Below are 14,784 nucleotides of genomic sequence, written 5' to 3' on the forward strand. Positions count from 1 at the left end.
GAGAGCGAGAGCGGGATAGCCAAGGAGAGAGTCAGAGAGTAAGAGTGAGAGAGAGAGACAGAGAGAGCGAGAGAGAGAAGGCAGGAATGTATGCGCATCTAATGCGTAGCCGAATGGTGTGTTGGTGTTGGTGTTGAACCCTGTGAGGTTCTCGGGGTAGTTTTGTTTTTTAAATCATCATTTACCTGCGCAAAGGGGCAAACCTGTTTCTGGGAAACCTAACCACACAATCTCAGGGTAAATGTTGTCCATCGTCCAAAAGCGCTGAATGCCGAAGCGAAATGCGAACGAGCAAGCGACCGAATGTCGCGTGTGTGTGTGTGTGGGACTGTGTGAGTGAGAAAGAGCAGGCAATGAGAGCAGGAAAAGCGAGATGGAAGCGCACAAAACTTGTTTAGATGAGGCAAGATCAGTGTTTTGGAGTTGGCCACGATCGCGTACACAGGCTCATGTAAACGTGTGTGTGTGTGCCTCGTGTGGACAGGTTGGATTGTAGAGTTTTTTTTTTACCTCGATCTTCATCTATCTCTCTCCCTCTCTCTCTCCTTCTCGCTTGCCCTCCCATCGATCGCTCGTTGGGCAAAGGATTCCCGAAAAAAGGGAAGAAAACCAGAACCCTAAAAAGGACAAGGTGTCTATGTGGAATGATGCTCAAATTGTTCAATTTAAGCTCCTCGCTCGAAGACTCTCCTTACAATGTAATGTGCGCTCAGGACATTCAGGTGTTGCATTAACCCCTTCTCGCTTCCCAGCTCCACTCCATTCCGCTCAACTCCTCGCCATCCAGGCCATGTGTACGCGCCTGTGTCTGTTTACTAGTGGGTCTCGGCGGCAGCATTCCAAAACCACCAAACCAGCGGCAAAAAGTGTCGAGAGCACGATCGAGCAAGAGCGAACCGAGCGCGCGCTGTGGCATACATACGGCATACCGTTGCCGTTTGCTAGTGCGGCAACCCGAACCTGGACGAAACGAAAAACTGGTCATTGAAACATTTATTTTTCCACCCCAACACTAACATCATCCCCATCGCGATTGCATCGATGCGATCGAGTGGTCGCTTTGTTGTGTGTATGCGGCAACCATGCATACGCGCACACACACACACACATACATACACATACATACACATGCACACACAGGCAGGCTCTGGGGGTCGCGATCGGACGCATACCTACAGAGTGAACATTTTAACAGCATACCCAGCTAATGACTACTTTTTTGACTTCTTTTGTTTTCCTCCCATCAAATTGATCTTATGCGAAAAGATTGGATTGGACCAGTGGACGAAGGAAAGAAAGAGAGAGCAAGAGCGAGAGGGTGAGAGAAGGCGGAAAGGGTGAGAGAAAGAGATTGGGGGTTGGTTGAGTTGATCGACAAATGAAAGAAGGAGGTCTAGCTTCGCTAATGTTCAGGTTCGCTCTCTGGATGCTTTGAACCGGGAAGCTTCCTTGACGGTGTGAGATAAACGATGCAATCTCTGGAGTGGTATTTTATATTACAAACATCACTTCAAAAGAACTTTTGGTGGAAAATACTTGGGAAAACTGCAAGTCTTTTTTAAGAATGTTATCCTGCGTAGTGCATAGTACTGCAAACAATTCAACGTACGATCACATTCCCAGTTTTTAAAGATCTCTGAAGGGCTCTAGGAGGATCGGATTTCTCGTCTGGCTCTGTTTGATCTTCTCCAGACCAGAAGAACTCATACACCTTACGAACCTTTTGCCTGACAGCCTACGAACGTCGTACGAGAGGGCAGACCAGTGCGAGCGGAACGCTCAAGCTGGCTTTTCAATTCGATTCCTTCACCAAACCCCCTTTGGCTTCGTTCGCGGTGATGCCCAAGGAATGATGCTTTCCCATTGCACGCACACACACACAAACACACACGTACGAAACCGAAGAAGTACGGCCCACAGATCTCTTAAGACATTCCCGGTTCAGCGTAGCAGGTCCAACGGCACCAACACAAACACCCGACCGGAGCGATCTTTCTTTCCGTACCGAGTTCTGTCTTGTGTGCGAGCGACAGACCCAACGCTGTGGCCTCCCTGTGTAGGGGTGAGTGTGCGATCGTGCCGATGGAGTTGCGGTTGCGTGTGTGTTGATGCCATGGTTGCGTGTCAGTGCTCCGCGAACCCGGAGGATTGGGTCGCTCGGAAGGAGAGGAAGGAACGATTGTCTTCTGCTGCTGCTGCAAGAAAATATTTTCTCCAGCCTCAGGTTCAGTAGTGGTTCGAATACGAAGGTGTTGAAATACCGAACGACGCTGTGCACGCGGAGCGCTACGTTTTGTGCATTTTTGCGTACTGCATCTGCACTGGACCGCGGTGTTGGTGGCTCGGAAAAAGGCTAGGCGTTGTTGTTTGCCAATACAACTCGTGGCCAATAAGTGTTTTACAGTGAAATAGTGCCACAACAAAATTCAACACAACGAGATCAACCCTTTGTCGGGGTGTTGCAGGGGTTGGAAAGAACAACACGGTGAGCAAAGCAGTTTCGGTCGTACGACGGGCGCACGACGTGTCGCGCTGTGTGGCATAAAGCGTGGTCCAAACGAGAGACTTCAACGCTGCCACAGCCGACGAACCCGAGTATGCGCGCGCGCGCTCGTTCACTGTTCACTGTATGAATATCCGGTGCCTGGGACGACGCCTGCCAGCAACGACGGGTAACGGGAGCCGATGAACTAGAAACAGGCTGCACCACTTATCAAAGGAGGCTCTGTGCAAATAGATTGCGCTCGGTTTACGGTGCACGGGGTGTGTGGCTGTGTTGTGATGTGGTAAAGCGAGCAGTGATACCATCTAAGTAGCCGTTGGTGGTGATATCAACAAGGATAACCTCAATTTGTGTGTGCCGAAGGAGAGTTTGTTTGTGGAAGATCGTTGCAGTTTGCAGTGTGTTACATTTTCAGTGTGTGTGATACGAAAGCGTGTACGATGGGGTTTTCGGGCAAGTGTCTCTCACAACTCCGTAAACAGAGATGAAAACGTGACGGGTCGGGTCAAAACACCAAACGTTGCGCTTTTCACGCTGCACATGGTTCCGATCCGGAATGGTTCGCACCGCAACAAGAGCGACGGCAAACATACCAACCCGCCAAGAGCCTAACACCACCCGAGCGAGCCCCAAGTTGGGCCTGGAAATTAAGGAAAATACCCAACAAAACAAAAACTCATCGCAGCAACATACGCCCAAGCGGGATGCTCCTGCACTCCCATGTGCTTCGGGCACAATGTTCGGGGTGATGCAGCAGCACACGGGAAGCCGCAGAAATAGCAGAAATGGCAAAGGAAAAGCGGTCCATTCGTTCGCGGGGCCCGAGCGTTGAATACGAGCAAGAATTTTTTAAAAGGAAATTTTTGTAGCTGCAAATAGGAATTTTAATCACAAAATTTTTCGGATACATTCTGATTTTGCGTACGTTTGATTAAAGGTGGAAGAGTGAGATTAAATTTATTTTTAGTATTCTTCGCGACTCTCCTTCTGCGCCTTCCTTCGGGCACCGGTTTTTGTTTTTTGTTCCGCGCAGTTGCGTCTTCTGTCCGCCGTTTCGTTCCAGGGCTGCTTGCATCTCGAGTTGTTTCCTTTCCTTTCCTTTCCTTTCCCTTCCGTTCCTGACTCCCGCCGTGTCCTGTGTCGCTTCTGGCGCAAGTTATTTGCAGCCGATTGTCACCGAAAGGAAGAACGGAAGGGCAAGGAAGAATAATAAATTGGCCAGACCACGCTTCGAGCCAAGGCGCTGGTTGATACGTGCGTGCGGTAGCAGTAGCAGCAGCAGCATCAGGGCTCAGTCAAGTAAAAACAAGAAGGAACGAGCGAGCGAGTGAGAGAAAGAGAGATAGAGAGAGGGAGCGCGTGAGAGTGGTGTTTGTGCGTGGTTTGTGTGCCAAATGGGTAGCCGCGGCTAGTCGTCAGGCATCAGGAGAGAAAAATAATCAAACAACAACAGAAAAAAACGGAAGGAAAAAAATGTGCGGCTGGCTGAAAGTTCCACTTGCCGTTTTTCAGGTTGATGCTGCTGATGGTGCTGCTGCTCAAGGATGAGTTGAGATCGGCGGCTAACCGATCGTTCGGAGCTTTAGTTCAACGACAAAGCAATGCAAATTGATGTGCAAAGTGAAGTGTCTTTGTGTGTTTGTGTGCTTGTTGTGCTCGCGTGCGTTTAGCGCAAATTAGTGAAATAGAATCGCCAGCAGTGAACCCAACCAGTGAAGCCAAGCCGTCGTCTTCGTCGTCGTCTAGCGAGTCGAGGCAAACGTGCATAGAAAGGGGCCGCGATTCCGCAGCAGCATCCGGGAAGAGTGTGCGTGCGTGTTGGTGTTTGAAGTGCCCTCGAGATATGCCCACCAGATTGCCACTAGTGCACGATCGACGATCACGATCGGTCCAGGGCGGGGAAAGTCGAGGTACGATTTGAAACGAAACGGCTCAAAATGACCAGTGTCAGTTGGGATGGTATTGTGCGTACCTCCTGCCCGTGTGTGTGAGTGCTTTTTTTTTGCTTAAAATGTTGCCATTGTGAAGAGAGTGCTAGTGAAGTGCAAGTGGCCCTGATAGTGTTCGCGAAAGTGGGAATCAACGGCCCACCAAATGCCTAGCTGTGGTTGTGCGATTGTGCAAGGAAAGCTAGAATGAAAAAAGAAGTGATCAATTGGTGTGAATGATAACGCATCTCCCGCACGGCGAAATCCTGTAAGCGATACAAGCAAAGAAAAAAAAAGTGGCCGACGCAAACGAAAATTGTGTTACGAGATATTCCTGCACACAAATTCTGAAAAGTGTGGTTTGGCGTGAAGAAGAATTTGTGCACCAGAAAGAAACCACAGCAGATTCATCAAGAAAAGGTTGATAATTGTACGCAAGGTAATTAATTATATAACTTCACGCAATCGACATTCAGCCGGGACATACGCACCCCGACGTCAAAGCGATCATGCGATCTGTTCGACGGCCCGTTGATTACCGCAACGAAAGATTTGTTCACCAAGCGACGAACCTGCAGAATTGACCGGCCAAAGTTTTAGCGTTAACGTGAGGGCCTTTTTTCGCGCAACCATCGGTGTATGAGCGAGATGGACGCAGGGTTGAGACCGCTCTATTGCTATGCAACAATGTAACATTAATCCGCGGCTTCCGAGCATCAAAAATCGCCCTGGGAAAAACAGTCAGTCCGCGTACTCTGGCACTCATCAGCGATCGAAAGTAAAGGGCCCCGACCGGTGTGCTGTGGTGCTGACGAACCTGTTTCTTCCCCCTTTTTTTGTTTGGTTTGCTGGTTGTCCACAACCACAACCACCCATCAAACAGCGCATCTACCCATATCTTTTCGATTCGACAGCACACTCACTCCGAACCTGGGCGCTGGGTCCTAATCGATGTGTAAGATCGCGCGACTCTTTGGCGTACATTTCCGCTCGGCACAACGCAACGAGCCTGCTTGAGCTCACCTGTGCGCTGCAGCTGATGCGGCTGACAACGCCAACATTGCCTTTTACTGTTGGGCTCTATTTGTTTAGAGCAAACCCCAGCCATCACCGAGGGCTGGCAGCTTGTGTGGGGATTTCTCTTGAGTAATCGTAAATTTTATGGTCCTTTCGGGCGCTCGCCCTGCACCGATGCACCGTCGCTTGATCGCCCTTCGCTGATTTCACATCTTGAGACCGAGTGAGCCAGCGCTGGGCCTGGAGAGAAGGGAGCTTGGAAGCATTTTGCACATTGCCCTGACAAGCGTCACCCATGTGGTTCGAGGTATCTGCACTTTGCTGCTCGATTGATGATGGCGCGGATTGCAAATCCAAACCGCCGTGTGTGTGTGTGTGTGTGCACACGTCGCGCGGCACAAGAAATCATTCGATCGTTCACTAATTAGTCAAGTGTTTTGTCCATTTAGCTGGGGCCAACGTCGGTCGCCCCGATGGCCCAACATGGTTTAATGAATGGCCAAAAAAGGGACGCTTCACCCGGTGGGAGATGCAGCCTCGCTATCGAGCAACCAGCACTCTGTGAGTGATGTTTTTTCCTCCTCTAAGTGTGTGTGTGTGTGTGCGCTGGGAGGACCATTTGGAGATAAAATTGAGCGCTAAATGATAGCATGCCGTTCGATGCCGTTCTAATTGCTCGATCGATTTGGCATGATCATTGCGCTACATTTGCCGTCGGGCGCTGCACACGCTAAAAAGCGAATGCGCGCTGTACCAATTGGCGAATCACATGAATCATAGCTGTGGCGTGGTGAAGCCTCTGCACTGCAACCTGCAACACACTGGTAGGAAGGTTTTTGCTCAACTCTCATGTGCATGCGCCAGGGTGTGTTACATCATCTGGTGCCGACTTGAAGGGTGGAATGGCTAGGAATGTGACACCGACCAGTCGTTAAAGGTTTTTTTTTTTTGTGGAAAATAAATAACTTACTCACTTTTCCTGTCCGCGACCACGGCTTATCTACACTTTTCATAATATTCCATTCGTTATTGAAACGCACAGCAACATGATTCGGAAATAAATGCCTCCACACACAAGCTAACGCTTATAATTGCTCGATCCTCACCGATCGCCGACTCGCGTCACGGGCCAAATGTTACAAGGGTTTTGATTGTTCTATAATTACATGGTCCAATTCTAGCCATCGTTCTGAGATGGGTGGACGAAATTTGGACCGGCGAATCCATGCTGTTGCTCCGGCGGCCCTTGGACGCCTTGGGCTCTTTTTTCCCGAATGTGTTCCGTTCGCTACTACGGTCGGCCTGCGCTGGCCTTCCGGTACCGGTGAACAGTTCACGATGGTAAAGATAATGAAGATCCTTCTGCTGTATTGCTTCCTCTTCATCTCGATAGCGTTGCCGTAAAAAATGCTCGTTCATACACACACACACGTCCCGTCTGGGGAACAAAACGACGAGGGTTGTATATATTTCCTTCGAAACAAAATAATCGATTTCCGAGAAACAACAAAAAGAAGCAAGGACACGGTAAGACAATCATTTTCATCGCTCGACCGATTGCCATCCAAGGGGTGGAAAGAACCAGGACAGTTGAAGGAGTAGAAAGCTCGGTAATTTTGTGTTTTATAGTAGTAAATTCGAGCGGCTTTATATCCCTGACTGGCTGGGGGAATGTGTGTGCCGGGCGCAATGATCACACACACACACACAAACGCATCGGCGGAAATAACAAACGGAACGGAAAGGAGTGAAGATTATGATTGCAGATCATCAACGGTTTTGATTGCAGACGAGCTAAAATTAGTGCCAAATTAGTTCCATCTCAGGTGTTTGGTGTCATTAGAAATGACGAGAATGGAGACTCGATTCAACATTGAATTTCCCATCTCACCCTTGTCTGCTTGACAGTTTATCTTCGCTTGAGAGCATAATTGTTTTCTAACGTTTGGGAGTTGGAGGGTCCCAGAAAAGGTACCAACATGTTCTAAGCAACGTGAACAATTATTGTGCCTGCTTGACAGTTTGATCGTATCGAATGCTCGACCCTACACCTAAACCTGTCGCGGTCTGCGGCATTGTTCGGGTCACAGGTAACAACACACCCACCCGCGTGTTGGTGTGGTTGTTATGTTTCCAACAAACTATTATGTGCATCCTTTCCGGTTTCGATGAATCCGGTACACCCCTACCCGCCGAGTTGTGCGGGAGGTTCATTCCTATTTCGATCCACGCAACAAACATGGGTCTGGAGTGGATCTTTTCCCTTCACATTTTCCAATTGTTTTAGTGTTCCTGGTTGCGCATAAAAAGAGCCCGTTTTCGAACATGAATCATGAGAGGGAACTACGGGATAAGGTATAATCAGGAGGACACACCGCCGCATGTCGTCATGCGATGGATCGTACCAGCTCGACGTTTGAAGATATTTTGTGGCCGTATTTTTTATTGTTTCTGCGTAAAAAGTATTTTCTAACCAAACTCCTATCCTGATGTTGATGATCGGGCCACCTTACGGGAAGAATGTGGAGTGCGTTGCGATCCGTTGGGCCGTTTGGTTGAGAAGGGTTGAAAGGGTTTTGTTATTTTGTGTACGCTTTTTTCTGCTGTCGATCGCCAACGCCACGTCACGTCAGTAAGCGAAGGTGTAGTACATTCCACGCGGTCGCCTAGACCCGTTGCACCCGGCCGAAGGTGAGTCGGACGAACGAACGACGAAGAATTTGTAATATGATGTGCAGGCTCAACGAGGCTCTTTTTTACGATTTATTAACGACGGTCCGACAGCCACCTTCTTCATTCTCTGGACTCGCGACCGTTGGACGTGAGCAGCCAACAATTGCCGGCTCGGAGGGCTGCGTTCCCTAGCTTCGACTGCTGCTGCTGCTGCTTCTACTGCTTCCACTGCCGTTTCCCGGGAATTGGGAGGAAAAAAATAAATTAATTTTCGATTTTACGACCCATTGTGCTCGCAGCACACCGGGGCATGTGTTTCTTGTTTTATGCGCGCGTTGAAAGACGGCCCCGTTTCCCAGTCTCGCCCTAAGATTAGCGCACCGTGGCCCAAAGGGTGCTGGACTTTGGAAACTCCATTTACTATCGATCGATGGAAACATCGGCCATATCTCTCCTGCTCCATTCGCAAAGGTCACCTGGGAAGGCCACTATCGTTGGCTGGACGGGCGGGCGCGTGGAACACTCATCAGACTCTGCTCGCTGGCTCGATTAGAATGCGTCCAGCTCGAATTCCCCGGGTTCCAATGTTAAGCAAATCAAAATCATTAGGAAGCACCGGTTGCTTTATATGGGCTTTTAGCTAACCCGTTCCCACCGTTCTGCGCTAAAATGTATTCCGGTTTTTGCATCGTAAAATGGCCATGTTTATGTCTTTTTTGGAGGGTGGCGAGCAGTGCGGGAGGCATAATCACACACACACACACATACACCGCTCGGTAGGACCGCCATTCGTCACGCTTAGCATGGCCGAAAGCATGGCGGAACCAATCATCATCAACCGTTCGGTGGACCGTCGTTCGTCATCCTTTCTTCATCGGCCGCAATCATCGCCCGGCCTGGTCTTGATTGCTTGCAGCGGGATAAGAAGTTTGATGGCGACAATTGCAAATTGACGCTCTCCTCAGGACATTACCCCACGTCCAGTGAGGCTAGAGGACACAGCTTATCGACGGTAAAATCAGCACATCAGAAATGTCATTAGCTTGAGTGATCGCGAGAGCTGTTGGAGTGCGATTCGAGTCGTTAATGTTTTAATTGTTTGTAAAGTCCTAATGGTTTGATAAAGAATTCCAGAGGACTTTCAACCAGTATCGACCCTTGGTGCTCTGGCATCTTTTGTGTCTCGTGACTAAGAATAGCCAAATATTGTAAGTAGAACGATAAGCAACACCGAAAGACATCGTGAAAGGGCAGACTGTCAACTGATTGTTTTTCGCTTGTAGTGTCTCGTGCCTGCCAGAAGTGTCTTCGGATGCTGACAATGGAAGAGAATAAACAAAAGCATTCCATTCAAACTATGAGTCGATCGGAATTTGTCTGATCTTCTTACTCCTAAATGTCTAATGCATTAGCTCTGGTAATCGTTCAACAAACTTGGACCTCCGCTTAACCTCGGACGGCCATATTCGACTGAGGCTTTCCAGAACACCGATTTCGGATGCATTTTTTCGACCGTTTCTAAGCACCCGAACATCGATCGCTTTCAATTGGGCGAGAAAATGTTAAAATTTAGCCGGTTCGTGCAGCGGCTTTGTCTTGCATTTTGTTGTTCGTCCGTTGTTCGCAAAGTCCCGCCGCCGACTACCTCCGCCAACTAAGTGAAGCGAAACGGGAATCCTTCCCGCCACTCGATCGCGAGCCCATCAAGTCGACCGATGTTGTCTGGTTGTAAGCTGGCAACACGATTCTCCTTTCTCCAAAACGGCGAACGCAAATCGCAAAAGCAACGCGCGGAAATGTTCTGCCGCAGCTCTGGTTCGGGCCCAAACCAAACAACCCAAAGCCCAAGAACAAATCGGGGCGAACGGGGACGAACGAACACTACCTACTACTCCGTCCGCTTGCTGCGATCGCTCGGATCGTGCGTGGAAGATGCATGCGGAGGAAGACGACCGAGATGTACTCTGTGCTACGGGCGGATCCTGGGCCCGAGCGCAAACCCCATGCCAAAGGTATAAAATATTACAGTCACATTTGTTATTTACTGTCTGGGATTATATATGTTTATTTATCGCTGCCGCTGCGCCTCACCAACCATATGGCCTATGGCCTGTGCGGCAGCGGCAGCAGCATCAGCAGTCGCAGCAATCGCAGTGCTCTGCCGAAGGAGAGAAAAAAAGCGGTTCGTCCAACGCAACGTCGATCGACGCGACGATCCGTTCAGCCACGCCGTTACTACTACTGCCGCTACTAGTGCCAACACACTATCGGGCCGGAGCACGGAGGACAGAGCGAAGGGATATTACCGATTTCGTTTCTTTCGGCTCTCAATTTCCATTTTCACTTCATTTCTCGAATCACTCGAATGGGAAGCGGGGTGGCAGAAGGGTGGTGAGGTGGCAGTGCGCCGCCAGGAAGATGAGATAAGCGGAATGCAACATGACAGATCCCTTCGGTCGTTTGCTTCGCGCTTGTTTGACGTTTGTTTGTGTTCCCGTTTGTGCCGTTGCCGGTCGGCCCGGTCGCCCCTGTCGCGTCATCAATCGAGTGCCACCGGTGACATTTCAGCGCTGGTATAGATTATCGGTTCTTCCTCCGGTGTGCTCCATCGTAACCGGTGTCAATTAATGAAAGATTGCCCTCGAGAAGGCGTTGTTTGGGAAGGCCGAGGGCAGGAATAAGGCCGAACTGCTGCCGAGCAGTGTTGTTTTTCTGATTGTGGCCAATTCCATCGCGGTGCACAGACGCACGCAGCGGAGCAGTTCGCATCTTCCGAATTCCGGTACGATCGGTTTCATTTCCGGCTACCGATTGACGGGCTGCGAGCCCTGCGTGGGCCTTGTAGAAAATGCTTGTCTTCGGATAGGCCGAAGTGTGTGTGTGTCCGGGCTCCCCAGAACCGGATTAGATGGCGACGCTGAAGCGGCCGGGAGAGAAAGCGTAACGCGCCAACAGCGACGACAAACGATCCAACGACGGCGACGATGACGATGGCTACGGGGATGATGAAGATCGTTTGCGTACACGTTGGTGCTGCTGCTGCTGCTGTTGCTGGTGCTGGTGCAGGAAGTGATTTATTTCTTGTCGACTTTTTGAAGATCCAATTACGCGATGGCCGCGGGACGACCAACTTAGGATGGTTGTGGGAAATCCGGTCCAGGAATGTCGCCGTGGGAATGTCGCGTCACGCCGCACCGTGCCCCGAACTTTCTGCCGTGCAATCGTCCGGTAGGTAATTTCGGAGTAGAAGCCCTCCTCCCTACTTTCGCCTACTCCAGCCTACGTCTGTGCGCCCAAACGCGACGAGGGGCAAACCATTGGGAAGAGCGTCAGCTAAACGTTTCGACATTGATCTCAGTTTGGACTCATCCATTTAAGTTTGGACGTACGTGCACGCAGGTTGATCTATTGTCTTGCTTTCGGGCTCCGGAAGATCTATGATGCTCTGGCCAGCGAGTGCCAGGGAAAGCGCAATCTTGTCCACCAACCGACCTCGTGCGCGTTCATTTGCTATACCCGTTGAGAGTTCATTTTTCCGTTATTTATCCTCACGGAGCAGCTCGCGGGAGGGCCATCGGAGGGAGAAAAATAAAATCTATAACACCCCGAAACTAGACTGAAAGCTTAGAATTCGGTGGAAGATGTTTATCGCCGGCAGAGATTTATTTATCCTTCTCCAGGTCTACGTCCAAGAGTCCTACGATTTTGGTCGGGGCGAAATGGCGATCGTGTGTCGCGCGTTCGTTACGTATGACCGGCAACCCATCTGCTATCTGTCAACGTACATCTCTTTCCATCGGATTTCGGTGTGGCCTCCCGGAAGAAGCTGTTTTGATCTTTTTTTGTTGTTGTTGCGTTGTGTGTTGAAATGTGTCCGACTAGGTTTTTTGACTCGATTCCGCAAACGCTGTGTCGCAGCTCGAGTTCCTCCCGCCCGAACATTTGAGCAATTTTTCAACTTAATTACGGGAAGCCCATTCAAATGTTTGTGTTTTGGGTGAAAAAGCGTCTGAAAACTGTAAATGCTGGATGACACTGATACACCGGGAAGATGGAGCAGAAATTCAGCTGTTTGTTGCCTCATTTCCTTTTTCCTTGCTGGGGTATGCTTTTGGAAACCTTCTCTAGCGTCACCTATTTGAAGAAAAGTAATCAAGTTTGAAACGATCTTACTTTTCACGAAACATATCACAATATAAACATCAATTTAACTATCTACAAATATGGTTAAACAGCTACAACCAACTCTTACGACCCCAGCGAAAGCGCTACCAGTCATTAAACTAGCATCTTGCATCATTCGTACGCTCGCCAAGGACTTTTTATGGAGTACATCTGTCAAAATCTTCGCTTTCTGTCAGGTGTGTTTTGTTTACACAACAAATAATAGTTTTTTTTCCCTCGGGAGTTTATTTTTATGATTCCCTGCCAAGTCCTCCAGGACAGGTGCTAACACGGAAGCCCACAAAGACATGAATAAAACACTTCTTTGACACCCGAAACATATCACCGGACCCACAGGGCAAAAAACGGCGATGATAATGCTACACTCTGTCACACGATGCCTTGAGGACAGCACTTCGAAACACATCTTTCCTTCCCCTAATTGAAGGATCCTCCCCGGGGGCATCGTCCAGGATGGGGAGAGGCTACTGACGGCTACCGATTAGCTGGTTACAGGTGGGCAGCAACTGTTACTACCGGCAGGCCCGGCACTGCATAATCCGTAGGGACAGTTCGCAACACATTTGTATGCCAAAACGGCACATTAACCTATCACCAGCCAAACGCGTGTACGCGTGGACATAAAAGCGTTGACGCCGTCACGCCAAAAGAAGCGACAGTCCGAGCACCCCTACTTCACTTGCAGCTAGTCTTTATGCCTTTCACCTGCTCAGTTGGCCTAGGGTGCGCATTCCATCACCAGCGTACCTTGGGAGAGATTTATTCGTGGGAGCCCTGGACACAGTGACCGGCGCGTTACGGCGCGTTGCCGTTGGGAAGTTCGACCGCCTCTACCATGTTTGCTTCCTAAAGTCATTAGGGTACTCTGGGCCAGCGCTCATGAAATTCCATAATGGTAGTTGGACGAGTCCGACCTCCTAGCAGCTCGCCTTTGTCTTATGCGCACTTGATGCTAGAATGAGTTGTATCCAGTGCTTCGGGAGAGGCGAGATAATACGCCATAACAGCCAAGCCAAGGGCCAGGCCAGCGTACATTATTTAATCATTTTTCTCCCAATGTTTGGAAACAAAGCAACCTCATTTCGTTGCATGAATCCTGCGTAATGAGCTGTCCAAAAAAACCCAAACCACAAGAGCGACGATAGCGATTATGATCATCCTGTTCGCATTAGAGATTAGAGACCAGAAGGCGATGGGAAAAAGTGTCGGAAGGCGCGTGTGCTACGCATTGAGACGCGCAGAAGAAGGCCAACCTAATGCACTCCGCAGTCTGGATCTACGCAGCCTTACGCTCGCCGTCTTCCGCGGGCTTCATCAATCTTTTTTCTCGATCGTCTAAAGCGGATCGACACCCATACCATAGCACACTGTTTGGAGCTCAAGGGGAAGAAAAACCACACGCACACACGCACACACACACACACGGAGGCAACAAAGAAAGGCACATTCTTTCGCTCGCATGGTGCGTTATTTTGTTTTATTGATACTCATTCCAGCATCCCCCTGAGCTCTGCTCTGTGCACCCCGGCCGATCTGGGACTCGCCGTTCCTTGTACCCTGTTTTCCTTTATTTTAAGGGGGATTCTGGTTCTCCGTTAATAAAATCTCTTAATAAAATTTTAATTGTTTCTCTTTCTTTCGCTTCCTCGTGGCGCACCTCTTCTTCGGGTTTCTACCAGCCAGCCTGGTCTTGGGGTTACTATGGCACACACTTTTCATCTCATACCGTATGTCGAATCGGGAAGCCCTCGGTTGTTGTTGATGCTGCTGCTTCATCATCATCCTTGTTTCCTGTGTCTCGCCTCCCTGGCTTTTTGTTTTAGAAAGAGGCTAAAGCTCCCCAAAATTAGTCGCCCCGTTCCTTGATCTCCAGCTGTCTCTCTCTCTCTCCCCCTCTCCCCCGCCGTCACACACTCTCTCTCTCCTTATCTCCATCTCGTACGCTCGCAGCTCGGGGCGAAAAGCTTCTTTGCTTCGAAAACATTCGCAGTCACATGGCCTTTTTCTTCTTTCTCTTGTGTGGATCCTACTCGCGGTTGTAGATGCGTTCTGTTTTCGAAAATATTTCCAACCGAGCGAAATCGGAATCGGGACTGTACCGCCCTCCATTCCATTCACAGCGCACAACAAAGTGTTGTTGATGCTTTTGATAAACAAAAAACTATGTTAAACCCGGGACTACTTAAAAAGAAGCGAAATAGCACATTTATTACTCGTCCAGCAGCAAGAACAATAGTAATGATGATGATGATGATGATGATGCTAATGTAACAAGAATTGTGCTACGAATAGTTCAAGCCACGCTGCAAAGACATCCAGCCAGTGGGCCAGCCTTCGAGCGAGTCTATCAGCCGGTGAAGGCTTTTTGCTCTCTGCCCAAACAGCTCTTTCGTCCGGGGTGCATTTGCCAAGGGAAGCTAGAAAACTGAACCGAAACGAGACAAAACGGGGTGACTAAAATTTCTTTCGCTCTAAGAA

The 14,784-nt window shown here is 49.5% G+C and overlaps 1 protein-coding gene across 2 annotated transcripts in view; it reads left to right on the plus strand.

Annotated features, from left to right (window-relative positions):
• Window positions 1-2,087: 2,087 nt before the first annotated feature.
• The window catches only part of LOC118514091 (protein dachsous), a 79,798-nt gene continuing 67,101 nt past the window's right edge, over window positions 2,088-14,784 (plus strand). The window contains exons 1-2 of one of the 2 annotated variants that reach the window (XM_036060622.1): window positions 2,088-2,485; window positions 4,016-4,870. The gene's annotated coding sequence lies outside the window, so the exon portion shown is untranslated. The other variant, XM_036060623.1, reaches the window with a different exon arrangement.

This window comes from Anopheles stephensi, chromosome 3 (genome assembly GCF_013141755.1).
Source record: "Anopheles stephensi strain Indian chromosome 3, UCI_ANSTEP_V1.0, whole genome shotgun sequence".
NCBI classification, from domain to species: Eukaryota; Metazoa; Arthropoda; class Insecta; order Diptera; family Culicidae; genus Anopheles; species Anopheles stephensi.